The following is a 10,627-nucleotide window of genomic DNA, read 5'->3' on the forward strand; positions in this document are numbered from 1 at the left end:
GGGAAGGGGTGCTTCGACTCCCCTACCATCAGCTCCGACTCAAAGCATGGACCGCTAGTCCTTATAACTGTCCCCTGCAGCGTCTGGTCAGGACCCTGACTCTGCCTTTCAGTTACACTAGAAATTCTTCAGAGTTCATAATAGGTGACTTGAACGACACAGGAGCGAGAAATGGAAGAAAACAAGAGAAACTATGTGAAGGTTGTATTTTTCTCCCTGTGATGGAGGTGTTAAGGATGTTTTGCTAGCTCAGAGACAAAGAAGACAAAACCTACAGCTGCCTTCAAGGCTTTCTCCTCTACGAGTAAGGAGTGAAAAAACAGGCAGATTTATTTGTGTGAAATTTTTCCACACAACAGCGGAGAGAGTTTTGAATGTTAAGGGAAAAAAACGGAAAAAAGAAAATAAGACAGGCCTTGTCGCTGTTGATAGGATGGCTTGTTTTACACCTGTGCAGCAGGATGTTCATGGAACAAATATTTACCACCAAATTTTCTGCTTTTCACCTCAATCAACAGAATCAAAGGTCGCCTGTTTCAGATTGTACGTGTCGATTCTGTTCTGCCCGAGCCGCAACCTCTGAACATCCCAACCTCACAGCTTCATCTATCGTCTATCAACAAACATCAATAAAAAGCGGGCTTGTTTGTGTTGCTGTTGAAAGTTCCCTGATAATGTTGCAGGATTTAAGTTCCAGCTTAGGAAACAAAACTCTGATTACGGACACCCTTCATCTACTGACTTTAAGGAGCGATTTAAGTCCAGTTGTCTTTATCAGCTGCTTGAGGCTGGCTCTAAAAGTACCAGTAGTCACACACAGACCAAGCCATAAAAAGCTGTTTTCACAGCAGAAATAAACCTATTGACAGCATGGTGTAAAAACGTTTCCTGTCTGAGTTGGTCATTTCACTATCAGCACACACTGTACAAAGTGTGAATTGTTTTTCTAACTCAGGGGTTTAGAAGATATTGAGATCACGAGTTCGCCCAATCAGGGGCACAGCTCAGCTATAGCTGTTAACGTGGAGACTCAAAGCCTGCCCCATTTCCAATATGGCCGCCTCAGCCAATTAGACTCAAAACTGGCTGTTTTTCAAACCACCTACAACGTACTATGTGTAAATATATCATGTAGTACGACTGCTCTGTTGTACAATACAAACTATGATTAACTTTTATTAATCATACCATAACAGAAACATCATATTTGATTTTTAATCTTACACTAAAAGTTTTATTGTTTATTTTAAAAAACTCTGCAAGGGATTGACTTTTTGTTCTTACAGCTGATGGAAAAAAGCACATCCATTTAATCCATATATGGTCAAAAAAGGTAATTAGTCTTTTATATGGGTTTTAATGAATTTGTAGAAGTAAACACCTCTTTAAAAACTAGAAGTGACAAGATTTACATGTGTTTTTTTATCGACACTTCACTTCTATCTCATGGACCGTCTAACGTTAGTGTTGTTGTATTGTAGTTGTAATGCCGACTCATTCTAGTAGAGGGTGGTAGTTCACCAAAACCTGCCACCTGCATTGACAAACAGCGTCATTGTGGGAAACAGTATGCCAGAGAGACTGGTCTGTTGCATACTGAGAATTTTTTCTGGATCAGTAGGACATGCAGGGATTTTTAGTATACCACAGATTTTGCAAGTTTTCGCATACTGACTACTACAGACTGAATTTTAGCCAAAATAGTAGGCACTGCTAGTGTAGTAGGCGGTTTGGAAAACAGCCTCTGTTTCAGAAACAGGTGGGTGACGTCACAGGGACTACTCCCATTTATAATACAGTCTATGGTTTTGACAAAGGTCCAGGGACTGTCAGTTCCTCCTAAAACATTCCCCTGAACTAAAATACTCTTTATTGTTTGCCTACCTTGGACTGTAGAAAATAGGGTCGATCTTTAGTTGTGGGTCAATAAATTTAGCCCTAAAAATGACCCTGCCCAGGGGGGACAGCACTTTCCAGTGGACCAGGGACTTTGTGAGGCGAGACCTGCAAGCTGAATGTTTCTGATTGGTAGAGCACCCAGAGTGTTTTTACTTCCCCCTCTGTCCAAAAAAAGCTGATTTCATCTTTTTCATATTTATTTAAAATCTCCACTTAGATTTATTTAATTATTTATTCATTTATTCATAGATGGGAGATAAGACCCAGTTACCTTTAGAAGAATTCTGTACGTTGTAACAGTAGGAATCACGTTCTAAGGTTCTCACTCAGGGGATGATACTTTCACTCAGAGGATGGCCCCACCCCCAAGAACCTTTGGGGGTGGGGCCTGCAGTGTTTTTATCACAAACAGTTGTGATTGACTTGGTTTAGTAACTCCTAAACAAAGGTCTTCTTTGAGTCTGATAATGTGAGTGTTTCTCTGTCAACTCCTAGTGTTCCCAAAATATGATCAAAAAAGTCCCTGGACCTCCGAAAAGTACTAACCCCTCCAGGCAAGGCTGTTTCAAGGGATAAACTTACTACCCCAACTAAGCTCATGGCCAAAATATACCAGATGCATTTGTAGAGTGTCTCTGTTATGTTACGGTAAATGGACTAAATAGGTTTCATTCAAATCAATGTGTCAATTTACACTGGATCCACTCTGTTGCCGTTCGTTGCATGGCTGGTCCATCACATTGCACATAATACCATAGACAATATAAAACATGGACGAAGCATCCGCAGCGTCACTGGCGTGAGTTTTCCTTCGAGCAGCTACAGGGTATCCGGAGGTCACGTGACCTGAGCTGTGCCTCTGATTGGAAAATCAAACTTCTAAACTGCAGAGCTAGAAAAAAAATCACTCACTGTACAGTGTGCCGATAGTGAAACCAGCATTTAGACCCAAGCCATTTTTTTAACCAGGCTGTAAATGTGTTTTTTAATGCCATAAAAGTCAGTATGTATGGTTGGGTGTGTATGTGACTTGTGGTCTTTCTGCAGCCAGCATCAAGCCGATTCTTGATGAACTGCGACTTTTAGCAAGGCCTTCATTTTTACTTACCAGATGTTGCCCCTATTTTTGATGAAAACGGAGCTGTGGGGCATAATTTTAGCATCGGAAAGATCAAGCGAGACAGGAAGCCGTGACTGGAAACTACCTAAAAACACCAAGTGACTTTCAAAATAAAACAGACCGTGTCAACATCAGTTGGTGTTTAGCTTGACTATGATGATAAATAGACATAATGAGCAAAGCCAGACCAGGAGTCAACAGGTTTGAGGTTTTACAGCCCAACATGAATGAATAGAGACTTATCAATGGAGTGTGAAGGAAGTAGTTCCAGGGAAAACTTCCTCTGGGTTTATATCAGCTCAGGTTTTTGCTTTGGCATCATGAAAATGCTTCATCTGACATCCCCTCTGTTCCAAAGAAGAGCATCATTAGAGTTTTCCTTACATGTCAGTCTGACTGAAAACAAACCTCTCTGTCCTAAAATATGTATCCAGTCTGGATCTAATTCTGTTTATAAGCAGTGAGAAACCAGGTTGCTCATTACACTCACCTATCGATCGGCCCATCCTGACAGAAGGGAGATTAGCGGTCAACTTTCAACACCTCAATCAATAATCATCTCCCTAATTGGGTATTAGCAACAAGAAAGTGGACTCACTTGTCACACAAACAAAGAAAGAACGGCTAAAAATCCTGCACGGTGAGTCGGCTGAGGTTTTGGGTGTTATTCATCCGAAGCTCCTTCTCACACCTTTAATTTGAAATTGGAGAGCTTTTCCTGTTAAGGATGTGGAGTTCTCTCTGTCTGTAAAATATAATAATCCGGGATTTACAGAATAATGCTGCTAATCCCTGGAGACAAAAGCACAATTTCTCATTAATTTACAGACTTTCTGGAGGAAATTTGTAGATATACGAGCTATTTCTGGAGCAGAAAATTGACTTCTGTAGAAGAAGTGCGCGCACACTGTATGACCCTTAAGTGATTTCAGGAGGCCAAGTCGAAATTTAAAAACTATAGCCCAGTATTTCTTATTTTTCTTCTCCTCAAGGTCAATGACACTCGAGCTGTGTGTCTTCGATTGACTCCAAAACCACTGAGAAACCTTTGCATTCTTTTGGCGCACATGGCATTTATCTGGAATTGATTTGTCTCAGGCGCAGTGAATGCCATACACCATGAGAACATTCGTCGACTTTCTCTCCCTCTTTCTCCCTCCTGTACTCCGGGCTTCCCATCTGGCTTCCCATTCAATCAGAAAAAAAAAAAAAAAAAAAACCCGTCAAGGAAAGCAGAGTCGCGCAGCTCCTCCGCTCCATCAAGATAATTGAAACAAATGCCCGTTTGAAAGCAAGAATGCCTGCTTAATTTACAGACAATGTGATTCTAATGCATTTTCAGAGGCGAAAACTCCCCCATTAGTGTGTCCCATTCATAACCGCTAACAATAGAGCTGTGCTCAAACACGAAAAGAGCTGGATGTAAGAGATGAAGATTATCTTGCTTTCTAACACATAAACAGAAAACAGAGATTAGGGGACGTTGGCTTTAATTGGGGTTTGGTCAATTTCATGAAAAGAGGAGAAAAGTCTCCAAAATCTAAAGGATCTGGACCCAAACATACGGAAAAACTCATCTCTGCACAACAATGTTGAGATGTTTGTGATGATTGTGGTTGTTATGTGAGTTCTTGGTTTCCTAATGAAGAGGACTGGACTTGAAACACTCCCAGTTAGAGGATGTCAGTTATCTGAGTATTGTCAATTTGATTGGAACCCGTATTAATTTCATTAACGTAGACTATGACAATCAAGTAGACGTCTTTTGCAAGGAAGATGGGACCATGATAATTATTTTTTGGTCGACCTTTGAAAGTTTGTGAACAACATGACTGAAAAAGTAACAAATGGATCTTGCTGAAATTTTCAGGAAATGTTCAAAATGGGATTAGAAAGAAGTGATTAAATTTCAGAGGTGATCCAGATCATTGTCTGGATCCAGGATTTTCTTTAAAAGGATTCTTTATCATTGTGGCTTAGGGCCGTTTTCACCATATGTGAATATAACTCCAAGATAAATGATCAGATTGCTTTGCAAAACAATACAAGACAAGGTCACCATAATTTCTGACAGATGTAAAAGTACGATCCAGATCCTGGTAATATTCTGGATACTAAGATCCAGAATATGGAATATGAACTGGGTCATCATAGTCTTCAACACTGTCAGGAAACAAATTATCGCACAAACCTGCAACTAACACCAAATTGTAGCAGACAGTCTGCTGAAAGGGAGTATAACATTAAAGTAGGACTAAAGTGTTGGTGACAATCACAATATGCTAGGCAGAAGTCTGTGTTTTCTGAGTGCTTTTCTAGTTTTAATCTGTGCATTCCACAGTATGACAATAAGAGTAATTCTTGTAACATGTGTTTGGTAAATGTGTCCATCCATCAAGGCGTTGCTTGCCATCTGTAAACCAGTGGTGATTGCAATAAGACTATAACGTCCTCCAAAAAAGTGGTGATATGTTCTGCTGTGTGTACCTTTTATTGACAAAATATGCGCAAGAATTCCTTCATCTTTTGTTCAGAATCAGCTACCTATCACAGGTAACTGGCTCCACTTCCTTCTCATTCATCCCCGCAGCGTCTCAGCGCTTTAACACAGTTGGATGCTGGGCATCTACTGACTTCAGCGGGGAAGCGCAGAGTGGGTTGTTCCACTGTGGAAACTGGACGGTCTTTGGATAAACGCTGGGCTTTGTCCCGCCCTCGGACGCTCAGCGTCTCTGGGGGTCTGTGAGGCAGTGGGCTGGCCTGGACGCTTGGCTTCTGCATGATGATCGGATGATCTGTCTGAGGCCGAATTCCTTTTTGAATGACAGTGAAATGAGCCAGTCAGCGATCTTGGAGCATCTTATCAGTTGTTCTGGACTGATCCGGAGGCTATATCGATCCCCAGCGAGTTTACCTGTCTTAAAAACGATGAGCGTTGAGAGAACACTGGTAAAATCCCTGAAAAAAACTAGAGGTAGACCGATATATCGGCCGGCCGATATATCGGGCCGATATTTGGACATTTGTCTCTATCGGCCATCGGCCGTATTTTCTTTTAAAAAGCCGATTTTTGATCCGTTGTATAAAATGATGCAATTTTTGATCAGGCACAAAAAAGATCAGCACCTCAAACTTGTGGAACCACTTGGATACATTACATACTTTTGTTCAAATTATATTAATAAGTTTAAATTTCTTTTTTGACATTTTAAGGAGAGTGTGAATGTTTACTACTGCTTGTTACATTGTGTGTTTACTCAGACAAAATATTTCATTGTTCTAAAAGCTGAATAAATGTTCAGAGGACTGGACACGACTTGTTGTAATAGATTTCTTTTAGTTGCTCAGAAATTGCTGCGTTTCACAAAAATGTGATAAAAATATACTTATTTAACAATTGGCCTGAATATCAAATTGGAAAAATCAGCTATGCATATCGGCATTGGCTGCCCAAATTTGGAAAGCATCGGCATCAGCATCGGCCCCCAAAAAACCCATATCGGTCGACCTCTAGAAAAAACATCTGGTTGGTACGACAGGGTCACAGATCATTTTCTTGAAAAGGAACAGAGGGTAGAATTTACGTTTAAATAAATAAACAAATTTATGATGTAGGCTGGAAAAAATGAGCTTCCCCTCCTTGACTGACCAGCAGCCACCACTGCTGTCAACCCATCTTTTTCTACTCATCAAGGCACTGTGTTGGTGAACTCACACTAGCTCGGCTCTGTTGTGATCTTGTTGCATCTCAGCCCTGGCACATCAGAGCCCTCCGGATCAGCTACGCAAGCCTTCTTTTCTCATAGATGCCAGAGTAGTGACGGGTAAATTTGCACAGTCTGACTGGACAGGAAATGATGCACAGAAGACACATAAAAATGCCTGTTGAATTTCAAGATACAACAAACCATGTCAAAACCCAGTCATTTTTGGCTTGACTACAACAACAAACTGACACAATGAGTTAAACCAGACCAGTCGTCAACAGGTTTAAGGTTTTACAGCCAAATATGAGCAAGGAGAGGTTCATCAATGGGGTGGGACTTCTGGGAACTCAACATGTAATGGAGTGGAGCCAGAATGATGTAACTCTTTGAGTATCTTGCCTTTAGAGTCCTGGATTAATGTGATATTGCCCCCCAGGTAGAATGTAAATGCAGGGATTTTTCAGGTTTGTATTTTATTATTCTCTATTTTTTTCCAATCAACATGTAAGGAGAGGGGGGTCAGCCCCATGTTCCCAGTTTATAGATTCGGAACCTTTGTTTTCACTTCCTTTAGTCAAACTAAACTAGATTTTGGAAAGACAATTTTGAATTGTGGGATCATAGGCATCCTCCTGAGGAAAGCAGACAGAATAAGACAATTGAGAAAGTGTGTTGTTTTTGTGTTTTGGCTAAATTCAAAGGGCAAAAAGTTTAGCTTTCTCCTCTATCAGTATCAAAATGTAAGGTTGCTTCATTTTGGCTGCTAGTTATGTCAGAAAAGTGCAATCATCTCTGCCGAAACAGGCTGAGCCCTCTGCTCTCTGCTGCTTAAAAATGCTCCATATCAACAAAGCCACTTCTGAAGTTTCCGTCCTGTGTTTATATTTAAAATTTCAGGACCCTTGGGTGCTCGTAAACAAACAGTGATTTAGAGCGAAGGTAAGCTAATGCCACCAATAGCCACAGCAACAGCATGATTGTGGCTAATTGCTTCCAGAAGGCAATTTTCACTGCTCTACTTTGTTTGACCAACTTTGTTATGATGAAAGTGGCTCATGAATGAGTGACGGAGCGCTTGATGCCACGCTAAGTGCAGCAAACACTCAAACAGTAAAGACTCAGGGCCAGTATGGTAAAGAGGAATTTCTTTTAAAGGACAATTCAACTGTTCTTGACACACAGGTCCAACATCATCCTCCCCTTGATTGGAGTTAACACCTCACACAGACAGCTCTTTGAAATCTGGATGATTCATTCTTTCAGTTTCCTGTAAAAAAACACACTTTATATATATATCCTGAGAACATCACCTGTTTGAGAGCAGAGAAAACGTGTTCGCCTCCTGGTTGTCACTTTTTCCTGGGAAACAATGCTACACTCTGCCGCTCTGCAGTCTCTAAGGGCCATGTTCTGTTTCCAGACTTGGTATTAAAATGCAGGAGAACTTAAGGAAACATGACACGCTGCCTTGCACAGTAAATCTCAGACTTTTGGGCATCCACAATTTAATATATATAATATGATATTAAGACAGAAAGGAAGGTGGTTGCATATATAGAAATTCATGTTTTCATTAAAATTGAAGTTCAATGGGCTCAAGGATATGAACTCAAATCAAGCACAAAATAAGAAATTGCGATTCCCATTTATTTTTCTTTACCTTAATTAGTGGTGTGACTGGATTAAGAAAATTAATCTAATTAATTAGGGCTTTCATAACTGATTAATTGCAATTAATCACATTTAATCGCATATCAACATTTGACACATGGGGCAACATATTCTAATTCAAATGAATGTTTGATCAAGAAAAGACATACAAACATTGCTGCATTTAGAGCCTGCAGCCAATAAACTTATGCTTTAAAGAAACTTAGGGTGAATTCACACCTGTGGCTCATTTGCTTTGTTTCAATTCAGGGGCAAAAATAATAAAATTGTCGCGGTTGTCACTTGGTTGAAAAGTCTCTTGCGGTCCAAAGTTGTAAATAAATGCCACGTGTGATGGATTTTTTCTCTCATTGATCAGAAATCATACCTTATCCTCATTCATTCAATCATTTATGTTCTTGCCCGCTTTCCATAGGGAAAAATAACCATGGAGCATCAACAAAGTGTGTGGCTAGTTAGCATTGTAGCATTCATCTGGTTCACGTACCACCATGCGCTATATGATCAACATATGTAGTTTTTAAGTGTCCCGACTGTGTTAAGGCACTTTGATAAAGCACTTTATTTCTTCACCGCTCCACGTGAGCCCGCGACTCATTTTCTTCAGTTCTACATCCTTCTCTTTTTCCGCTGCTGTGGTTGATTCTTCTCCTCCTTCTTCTTCTACTGTTTTGACTGTACAGTTGTCAGCCAAGCTCATTATTGCTCGCATCACTACAGTGTGAGCCACAGTTATGAGTCAGTTGTGCTGGTTGCTGGGGCGTTTGTGTTCTCACTGCACAGGAACCGTTACAGGGCTTGAATGGAAGCGAGCCGAGACCACCAGTTTTGGCGATTGCTGTGTTCACATATGCGCAAACAAACCATGGTTTTGGGGGGGTACTCACTGTTTTGGAGCAACTGCCCCAAATGATCCTGTTGTGAATACACCCTTAGTAAACTTGAGTTTGAATTGTCCACACTGTGTGCTCCCCTAATTCGTCTGTGTCCACTCTATGGTCACTACATTTCGAGTTTTGAGGTGATACCCATGCCGAAGAAAAGAGTGAGTTGTGTGGTGTTCCGGTGATGTCCAATCTCCTTTCTGAATAATTTCCACACAACAGTGCTCTTAACTACACTTCCATTGGGTTTCCCAATGAACAGGCAGAGCCATCTCAATAGGTCAACAGAGAACCTCATCTGTCTCCTCCCAGTTGTTTGTTGTAAACCTGGTGTTACTAGGGCACTTTCCTCACTAAGGGGGCATCATCTTCTGTATCGCTATGATTTGTATCCACTGAACTTAAGCACTGAGAAACATCTGTGTTGTTTGGAGTGCAACAATTAGCTGCGAAAATCTGCTAAATTTCTCAACACATTGTTCTTCCGTAGTTAATTACTTAAAACTATGCATCAGAGCCCTCTTTTCCAAGCAGTGATTGGTTCTTTCTGTAGCATTGTAACAACACTGAACAAAGCCTAAGCTGAGAGCCGCTGGTATCGCAGCCTCGAGCAAAAACATTCAGTGGCTTTCTCAAAAACAAACAAACAAACAAATAAATAAATAAATAAATAAATAATTAAAGGAAAAAAATAAATACAAATAAAAATATGAAAATATAAATAATATGTAAAATAACCAAATAAATTAATAAATAAATGTCCAATTTACAAGTTGAACACTAGAAGACATGAATTAGATTAATCATCATTATCGGAAAATTAGTTAAAATATTAATTTAAAAAAATGCAAGGCTCCATAGAGATAAAATTTAAGTTTGGCAACTTAAAATATTGGTTATCTATCTTTTCTATTTTTAAACATTTTTAAACTTGAATTACCTAAGTTATTAGCCTTGTGAATGTTTAAAATGATTATATTTTTACTAACAAACAAACAAACAAAAAAATGTTTTTGTTCACATTATTTAAAACCTTTTTCATGATTACTTTCATTACAGATACATTCATGGGTCACTATTTCCAACAGACCCACTCTGCTTGGTTTGATGGTCCATAACCCAAATGTGAAAATTCTTGTTTTTCTCAGATAATTTATTAAACTGGAGGAAGTGGAGCCAACCGTAGTTTTACTCAGTGGTTGAATGAGTTTTTTGTTTGTTTTTGGCTAACTCTGAAATTAATTAAAAGGCTTTAACTGTGCCAAGAAATTTCCTGGCTACTTCACTGGATTAGATTAGTTGACCCCCACTCCCAACAGTTTGGGTAATTTTAGTCACTGTAATAT

The sequence above is a fragment of the Halichoeres trimaculatus genome, unplaced genomic scaffold (assembly GCF_033239565.1).
Source record: "Halichoeres trimaculatus isolate MK-OKI-2021-1 unplaced genomic scaffold, fHalTri1.1 fHalTri1_scaffold_18, whole genome shotgun sequence".
Lineage (NCBI taxonomy): Eukaryota > Metazoa > Chordata > Actinopteri > Labriformes > Labridae > Halichoeres > Halichoeres trimaculatus.